Source organism: Diorhabda carinulata, chromosome 2 (genome assembly GCF_026250575.1).
Source record: "Diorhabda carinulata isolate Delta chromosome 2, icDioCari1.1, whole genome shotgun sequence".
In the NCBI taxonomy this organism is placed as follows: Eukaryota; Metazoa; Arthropoda; class Insecta; order Coleoptera; family Chrysomelidae; genus Diorhabda; species Diorhabda carinulata.
In genome coordinates this window covers 21,465,328-21,476,266 of record NC_079461.1, presented here as the reverse complement: position 1 = coordinate 21,476,266, position 10,939 = coordinate 21,465,328, and positions in this window count along the sequence as shown.

Sequence of the window (10,939 nt, the reverse complement as noted above, 5' to 3'; positions counted from 1 at the left end):
CTTCTCCTTGAAATCCCGACTGGTCATTCGTTTTTTCTTTTTTTAGCTAGAGCAGTACAAACAACCCCATCCCTACAGAGGAGAAGGGCCATATATCAGGGCCAACTCCAATAAACCAATTTTAAGAAAAATTTTTATTATTTTTAATTGTAAAAACATGATAAATCATCATTTTTGTATAATTTTTCTTCACCAATTTGTTCGTTTTTTGTATAGATTATGAAAAAAAATATAACAACTTCATTTGATTATTTGGAAAAAAGTAATCGACAATTATACGTGACTGAGTGCATTTTCTTGAACATTTAAAACCCTGAAACCAATATAAGTTTCCAATTTTTTTTATTTTCATAATTTTTTTCGTCAATACGACGTAAAAACGAAGTTTTTAAAAAATTTCATCGAAATCGGATGATTTTTCGATTTTCTAGAGCCGAAAAACAATAAACCGCGAAAATATAAAATTACCCTCTCTCTCTATCTCTCTCTCTCTCTGTGTGAGCACATATGTAAATATATTTCCCAGATTGAGATCGGAAAATTTTCAGATAAACCTCGTATTTTGTCAAATTGTTCCAATATTTGATTTAAATTAAAAGTAATATTGATTTTATATAAATTTGTTTGTGTGTATACAAAAATCGTATTTTATATTTCTAAAACGAAAACAAAGCTACTTTTTACATAATGACTTGTCTCGTTATAATACAAAATAACGATACCGCAATAATATCAAACATAAAACAACAATTAACGAGAAATATATGTAGATATCCATCATTATAATGAGCCTTCTAATAAAAACCTTCTATTTTTAGTTGACACAAAATATGTGTTAATAGTGTAAGGTCATTTAACATTCTAAATCTCTCTTAATACCGTTATAATAGATAGTTACAACTTAATAACTTACGTTCCTAAATAACGTTTCGAATAACTGCTTATACTCTACGATTATTCTTTGTTTCCAGTTAACGAAATAACGATTTCCCTTTATGCCAAGTCTGCAACTATTCTGTAGTTGATAACACGCAATTAGAAACAAACAAAAGCATTCGTAAGGAAAGGATGTGTCTGTTGGAATTCTTTGCGCATTTTAACTTTGATTATGAAGCAGAAAAATCGGTGGGTTGGCCGTTGTCATAAAACACAATTAGAAGCCCTCGGTGCAAGGCAGTGCGAGTTCGGGAGTGGTGATGAATGTTCTGTCAGCATAAATATAACGCCGGCACGCGACAAATTAGTTCTTTCTATGATAGAGATGGACAAGTTATTCTCAAACTGTTTTATATAAATTCTTAACTATAGACATTAACGTACATGAAATATTGACTATATTTTTATGAGAATGTCGTAGTTGTCACCTGATATCTACGAAATATAATACACTCATATACAGTGTGACATATAACTAAGCTACAAGAAATTAGAAATTAGAAATTCCAATACGTAAAATAAGACCCATGATGTTATGTATTACCCCTTAAATACCTAAGATAGTTAAAAAATAAATGCCGATTCGTAAACTTGACTTTTAAAAGATAAAATAGCCGATCACGTCCGTTTGCGTTTATTGCGTTTGCCCCAATGAAAAATATTATTAGTTATTTTCCTTAAATACCGCATTACAAACACGAAAACACTAAGCATAACTCGTCAAAATAATAAAATTATTAGGTTAATTTTTGATAATATTCACTACGATTTTTCTTCATAACCTCAACTTCTTGGTTATCATCGTTGTCAAATTATTTGATGTTTCTAGTTATTGTAACTGTTCCAAATCGAATTCTGGTATATTCCATCTCTAAAGCAATGATTACGATAACAAATTGCAGATTTTTTTTACCGTAAGGTGTTGATTGTTGATTCATTTATATAACAATTAACTTCTACTTTTATAAAGAATCATAAATCTTTCGGTTGATTCTTGTATGAAACATTTATAATCCAGATAAAGGGCGTATCCCTGCGTACCTTTCAATAGTACGTCTAATTTAGGAATAATAAATCTTTATTAGACAAAGTGTTACAAACAAAACTCCGGTGAGGCATTGTGTTACATACTTAGGTCATCAATCAAACAGATTGGCCCGTCATTACCACAACAATTTTAGTTCGTGTATATTCTTTGCATCCACGTCTGTTTAATATAATAAAAGGTCAGTTATACAACAAAAAAAGTTCTTACAACATTTTTTTTATATATAATTAATGCTAATTAACAACTACACAACGCAAAACTACGAAAAATATTTTTAAAAAAGAAAACAGTAAAACGTATACACGATGACATGTCATCTCTACCTCGTCCGATTAAAATTTTTATCCTGTAACTGAAACTTTGAGGTTAGAAACCAGGAAAAAGTCGTTGGTGTCCAGATTGGGGTAACACAACTTCAAAAAACGGTTCGAATCCACTGTTTCGAAGGTTTTCAGTCAATCAGTTTTCCAAACCTCGTACGTACGCCTATGGTTCCATACGAGACTTGTGTTTAATATTTCACAAATTTCTATCATCTATTCTAAGCGCATTTCAGCTCGAGATCGATCTTCCAGTGCTATAATTTATTAAAATTTAAAATAAAACGTCACGGAAATTTAGGTTGGATACATATTAAATCCGATTCATGAAGTTAATGTAAACCAACGAGCTGTTGTTGTTTCCCTTCGATTTTAACTTATTTATATAACTACTCAGAATATATTATCAATATAATACGAAATTCATATATTATTATATCTAAATACTTTCAAAATTGTCACAATGTAATATATAACTGCAAACTAATAGTATTGAACCTATATGATAGGTATTAACCTAATTTTTTCTACTAAAACGATATATCTAATTCAAAAATTCTGTATATGATAAACGATAAATATTTATCTTAAACAAAAACGACAACAATAGTTTCCCATTCACCTGCTAAACATTTATATAATTTGAAAATTTATGTCCACATAATAATTAACATCTCTGTTCATCCCGATCGATCCTCTTGGTAAATGTAAGTTATTAAAAGTTAAAACAGAGTGACTGAGGCAATTTTAGCGGAGTGGACGGACGTAATGTGTGTTGCAGACATGCAGTCTCATCAATCAAACCGTGAAGGATACCTCAACACTCTCCGGTCTAATCAAGATCCTGCCCTCTCTCGCCTTGTTCGCTCATTACATTTAGAAATGAAATACGATTAGGAGGTGTTATGCGTTAATTAATATTACATTCGGCTTTGAGATATATACATACTTGTAAGGTAATTTAATATTCGGCGAGGGTGTAATTGAATGGAAACTTGAGAGGCTAATGCAGTTGATATATTTCTAATCGAATAAAATGTAAAATTTACATTTAAAACTTGTGTAAAATATGATTTCAATAATAATTAAGTAAAACTTGTTATTAATAACTGTAGGGTAAATGAATATTCGTAGAAGAAACATTTGACAGAAATAATATGAAAAAGAAGTAGAACGGTATTTTTGTTAACAGTAAACAATTCTAAGATTTGATTATTTGATAATACTGTAAATGATTGTGTAAGATAATTAAGAATCATCTAAAAGTATTTCTATTATCTTTTTTTGTTTTATAAACATATAAATTACATAAATAATTAATTTCGTTAAGATCATTCCAGAAACTTGTTTATTGTTTTTGTTATATAATTTTTCAAGCATTGTAATGAGAATATATCAAATGAAAGTGTATTTCTACAGTAAATATTTTAGAAAATGAAGCTTTTCATCGTTAGTACAAATAAAAACTAATTATATTGTTTTTTTTTAATGCAAACAACGTTCGAAGTTTTTTTTTTCAATATAAACACGTCACATCTTTCTACTTTAAAAATATTTTCAAGTTTTACCTATATATTGAGACTAAAATAATTGATGCTGCAATAATTTCTGCCAAAAAATGTCAATAAATGACATAAAATACGAGTTGGTAGTTGATCTGTATAAACGAGAATCTCAAATTACATGACACTATGTCCAGTGGCGTAACAAATCTAGAAATACTTCGGAAAATAAAATCATTTTGTAACACCCTCGTTTTTTCAAGATTTGCTTTTTTTACCTAAAAAACACGTGCAAAATAGCATTTTCGGAAATTACTCTACCGATTTTCACCAAACAATATTTACACAAGAAGTTGTAGAACAAAATCATTGTATTTCTCTTAATATATTTTCAAGATGCTCTTCAGAAAATAACTGTTTGTTTAAAATGTTTAATAACAATTAATTACTTATTATTCCAATTAAAGCGATTCTCTCTTGCCTTTAGTCGAGTATTCTCCTTAATCAGTGAGTTTTTGTTCCTCGTATCCCAATTTAATAAAATAATTATTCGAAAGCGTCCTCGAAAACTTCCAATGAATATGACGACGTGCAGCTACAATCAGGACCGTAACGTTAAACTAAACATTATGTACCTGGAAATTATGCAACACATTATATACGAATGAGTCACCAAACGCGTGATTTAATGATTACATATTGTATTTCATTTTGAAGAACAAATTTTGGAACGATTTAATATGGCAATTCTTCTTAACCTACTTTATAATTATGATGAAATTACTTAAATAATCATTATTAGATTATTTTGTTTGTTTCCCGTGGTGATTCATACCTTCTTTTCATAAATGGTAAGTACGTCACTGATTTAAGTGGAGTAGCAAACTCTTAAGCTATCATAAGTTGATAAATAGTTGTTCTTCAAAGAGCTCTCAAAGCGTTTGACTGTTAAAGTCGCTGTATACGGATTTCCTCTTACCTCTTCACGTCCCAAACATTTACACAAGTTTAAGGATTTTAATTATTGAATTTCAAGTAGAATTCGATCCATAAATTATGAATTTCTACGCATTCTACTACTTATATAATGTGATACAGAAAAATACTTGTTAAATTTAGATAAGATATCGTTAAAAAAAACGAAAAATTTATCAAAATATAGTAAAAAAAATAAAATTTTTGTATCCTAACCCAGGAAACGAACACGAATCAACCATTCAACCGATTCGATTAAAATTGACTAATTTAACACTACACCACCAATTTCTTGATAAGGAATATTCATTATACTATATTTTAGTAGAAAAGTCATGTTTTATAATAAATATCAATTTTTTTAATTAAATTAAAGTCTAATTTGAATAAATCAACATGTTTTATTATCAACTTTTAACGAACTATTCATATATATATATATATATATATATATATATATATATATATATATATATATATATTGATAATTTTTTTCGATTCAGTTTAATAAAAAACATGACATGTTGAAATAAAAAAGAGGACATCTTGTTAACAAACATAAATACACCCAATTTATCGGTTGTTACAAGAAAAACTTGAAGCCTCGTCACTGTAATCTCTATCACAAAAATTCAAATTTATTCCCAAGATAAAACTCGATATAACTGACAACTCGTACATGCTACAGAACAAATTGAATATATACGAGGGAACTTCCATAACACTGAGTAACAAATTGTATTTCAATATCAGTTTTTTGTGACAAAATGTATTTTTTTATTGATGAAACTTATCAATGAATATTTCTATTCATAGTCTATCACTTCCTATAGAAAGTTAATTACGTTTTAACGATATATTTCTGACTATGAATCTTCCTTATCTCGGCTCCTAGATAACCCTTAATGAAACTCTCGCTATATAAACTACCCTCTACTTGTTTTGAAATACTTACGTCAAATTTAATCTTTATCTGACATACATTTCCATTATGATGAATTTACGAAAATCGCAGGATAAATTACTGCCTATAAAAATTATTGAATAGTCCCTGTATCATAAGAGAAACAACGCGAAATCTATGAAGTATAATGGCATCCGATAATCATGTCTAGAAAACAGCAAAATATAGCGATAAAGCTGCATTGGGACGCTTCACGCTTTCGACATAAATCTAGGATTCTCTCTCGGGATCCGGGAATCCTCTTAGTGTAGCGCGTGTGTGGCTTCCCCATGGATCTTTCTTACGCGGGGGATTACATTCTGCGGCCCAATTCGGCAACGCCGCTTCTACTTTGATAAATTAGCGAGATTCCAAATTGAACAGTTTTTTTTATTGATGTCTTTATTTTCTCAAAAGACTTTTTTAACTTCTTGTAAGGTTTGACGTACTGTTTTATTTTTAAAAGTCCAACACGAAAAATATTTTATTCGTAACTAGGCAACTAGCATTACATTAAATATTAATAAGAGTAAATATAGAGAAATTTTTATGGAAATTAATTATTTTTCTATTAGATGTCAACTTAATATTTTGAAATATTAACTATATTTATTTAATAACTATAGTGTGATACCATTACCAAACACATTAGTAATAGATATAAATTAAATTATTATATAGACAACCAGTATAACACGATTGTAAATTAGTCAAGGTCATTAAAAGGTTAAATTAAATTTTCGTTATAAACTCGATATGTATATACAGCTAATTGTGAACTGTTATTATAGAATAAAAACATTATTTCAAGATATTTAAACAATAAATATAAGAAATGAGCTTTTTCTCTCACATCACATACAATTTCAAGCGTCGATAAAAAATTTTAGTTTCTAATTTAGACGGACATTTCGCTAGTTGATTAAATATCTGCAGGCTGCACTTTGTCGTGTGGAAATAAAGCAAAGCGAATTGCTGTGTTGTGGTTAAGTGTCTCTCAAACTGTCCCCCTACAGTCCGGTATTCACTATTCATTGTCCGCATCGGGTACTTCTCCTCTTTCCGCAATCAAACGCATTTATTTACGCCCTCAAAGTTTCGTACAAGAGATCGATGTATAATCAAACTTTAAAAGCGGTTGTATCGAACTCATTTTTATATGAACGTATTTGATAGAGAATATAGACCAAGAAAAATAATTTGTTACTAAAAACAAATGAAAATTGACGTTAACAGGATTCTTCTTTTTTAACTTATTTTATAATTATAATAAAGTAAATAATATCTTTAGAATAGTCATAATTTAAAAATCATTTTATGTCCTTTTTTGACGAATATAATGTTAAATTTTTCAAAATTGATATAAAAAAATAAAATAGAAACTAGGAGGATTCGAGCTCGTGTCGTTAGGACTAAAAATTTGTTTAAACTAGTATTTTAACCCTACACCAACAAATCGAATATGAAATATTTAATATTAAGTATATTCTAATAATAAAATCATGTTTTTTAATAATAATATGTAGTTTTTTATATTTAAATAAACAAAATAAACGTATTGTATCGATTATCTTTGCTTAAAAAATAAACGCAATATATCGAACTGTAATATTTTTCTATGAACATATTTCATCCAGAATATATACTAAGAAAAAGAATTCGTGCCCAAAACAAAACACAACGGGAGAATATTTTTATTGAATAAATAGTATATCAAACAATAAATTATTGAATATTATATAAAAAAGTTAGTAGTAGTTAAAATTTTTATTTCTATTTTCATTTATATCAGACTCTCTGTGTCTGTCATATTTTTTATAGTCGCAACGAACTTCACATTTGTATCTGAACGGCTAGAACAAGTTCCATTATCGTAAAAATTTATGTGGTCTCATCTTTGGCGAGAGGCAACTAAAAATGTTACCTGGAAAATGCCTTAAACGTTTGTTTGATGGCGTTCCTCGCTATATTCCACGTCATTATGGTCCGCGTATTCATCGGGATGTTATCTTGGGATGTTTTTGATATCGTTTATATTGCTGATTCCCTTAATAAACACAGTGTGGTACATCAATGATTCTACACAAAGAAAAATGCTACTAGATATTTATACTATTTTCATAACACGATGAGAAGACAATTCATTCTGTTGTTACTAATAGAGGGCAGAAAAGTCTACAAGATGTTTTAATTATTGAATTTTTATACATACTACCTAAATTACATTGTTTTGGTTGCTGGGTAAACACTGTCATGTATGGGTGAACACGAAACAGCAATTCTGATAAGAAGAAACAGGAACTCGGGATACTTAATTATTAAATTTACAATAAAAAAGTATCTCATTCATTGAAAGCATTAGAAAAAACAACAACGTGACAATTTTAGCGCTAGATTGTATATTTATAATACAAATCGTTTGTTGTTATGTAGACAACCAGTATAACATCATTGTATATTGAAATGCATACCATATATTGATACATTTCATTATGTTATTTTATTTTAAAAAAAATATGACATAAATCGCGTGTTGCTATATATATAAAATTAACATTTCACGGTTGTATATTAGAATATTTGCCATAAATAGGTAAATTAGTTAAAATAATTTTATACAAAAAGCTTTGGAATAAATATGACACATATCGCGTTTTGTTAAATAGACAACCAATATTACACGATTGTATAGTAATGTATAATGGTAAATTCATTAGTATCATTTAATACAAAATGTTTTTTGATTGACTTTATATGATTTTAAATAAAATAAAATTGTACACGTATATCCGTTTCGTAAGAATAATTCGTCATAATGAATTTCCGTCGAGACAACGTATTCTTTCTGCATTAATTAGCAGTTTTTTGTATAAATTATGATCGCGTGACCGATAATAATTAAATCCGAAAATTTCATGTTCTGCAAATATACTTAAGTAAAATTAATTGTTCGAGATGTAAATCGAACGACATGTTTCTCTATAAAACGGATAGGAAGGAATTTCGACTTTTGACTAGATGAATTTGGCCGCCATTTTATTGATACAATTCGTTAATTTGAATAACCGCTTGTCAGTCGTTTAATTTAGTTGAATATATTTTAAAACTAAATTTCTATTTTAATGTATGCTATATGAATATGACTGTTACATAAAGTTGTCTTTCCAATTTGTTGTTAATAAAAGAATTGACACTATTTTTTGATAGCATCTCGTACATATATAATGTATAGAAACGTGAGGTACGTTTTTATTTTCAATTTAGCAAGTACCAATATTCAAATATTATTACAAGTCCACGCAATTTGACCACAATTGTTAGATTTCTACTCCTCTACAAGAGCAGATCAATCGAACAATTACAATATCCTTTGAGATCTACAAGTTGCTAACAAGAATATACCTAGAGGGTACAAATAAACGACTATACCTTGTCATTAATTTAGGAAAACCCTTCTGGCTATATTCTCATTGGGTTAATGACTATTACAGAGACATTGACGATACGAAACTCCTTTGTCAAGCGTTTCTGTTGAAGCTTTTCTTAGCTGGAAGTCTATATTCAATTAGTTGCCTTTGTTGAGTCGATTTCCATCCAATATGGCCCCGTCCGTTCATTTCTTCTTTTTTATATAAAATTGTAATTGGATTTGTTATGAAGTTTACAACTTAAATTGACAACCAAGGTGATTGGTGAATTATTAATTGACTTTATAGTCGATTATATTCATATTATTACACTCCTATTCACTTAAAATAATTTATTTACGTTAAATATGACAAAAAATGTAATGCAATGAACTGAAATGAAATAAGAACGTTATTTATTACTTTCCTGTATAATGTCAAGTAATTTAAAAGCTGGAATTTCGTTCTCTTTGCTACAAAATTAAATTTTCTCGATAAACATCACATTTTTTTGTTCATTTCTATTAAGTCGAGTTTCTTTTTCAATCGATAACCCTTTCTGTCTCCAGAGGAGAGCTTTACATTAAAAATTAATGAATCAAGAAATATTAAACAAATGGGATCAAACTGTAACTGTTCATGAAGTTACAGATCACGTAACAAGGTTCTGAATAGCGTGAGCTTTAACATTTAGATACAAAATGTCGCTTCGGTGCTTTTATTCTTATTCGGGCCATCCCATGCTATTACAGACGCCAAAAGACGTACGCCCAGTCGTGACAGAAAAGGTCATTGAAATTTGTTATCATTAGACGTCATATTTATGAAATATGACCTCAACAAAATAGAGGTGGGATAGTATTTATAAAATACCAATAGTTGTAACGGTTTCGATTTAATATAATTACAGTTAACAGTTATAATAGTTACATAATAAGCAAAATTAACGTAAAATAAATGGAAAGTTGTATTTAAATTTTTAAGGTAAGTATACTTATTCTTAATGTCACATTTTACTAAGGTCTAGTCTGATATTTTGAAAATAATTGTGACTACAATTATGCTTGAATAATTTTTCTACAATTTAAATAACAATAAAATAAAATAATTTACGAGTTCAAGAAGTTTCGTTGAAAAAATATATAATTAACTCACATTTATAAAGTTATTTAATAACGGAGGAAGTCCCATCTTTTCCAGGCGCAAGGCACCACTTTGAATTTTAGTGTTTTGCGTTTGATGTACATGTAGAATCGAAAGCGAAGTAAAGAGCGCGAGGTAAAAATTTATGACTTGTTGCAGAAGGTTATTTCGAAAAATGGGAAATTGCAGATCATATATTATATAGAGTCGATATGAATTGGAAAATATTGACAGAACTATAAAGCACAAAGAAATACGTCTATGTATATCAAAAATAAATATCTTTGTATAAAACTTGAAATATTTCAAACTAAATTTTTAAAAAATCAAAGTTACTAATTATTATTATGATTATTTCATATAATTCATATAAATAAATATAATAATAAATTCGTGGTTATATATGTTATAAGATGCAGCGACAAACATTAGGACACTCGTATTTGTCTATGGTTCTGTAATTATTATTTAAATTGATATTAACATTAACATATCTTCGAATGCAATCAACAATAACCAATTTCAATTGTATTTTTCTTAACTATATTGGTTTTAAAATATTTGACAGGCTTTAAAAAATAATTTGAAAGATTCTTCCTCTACTGCATTCAGTATAAATGCTTAATTACTTCATGACAGGTAAACATTTTATTATACTATAACTC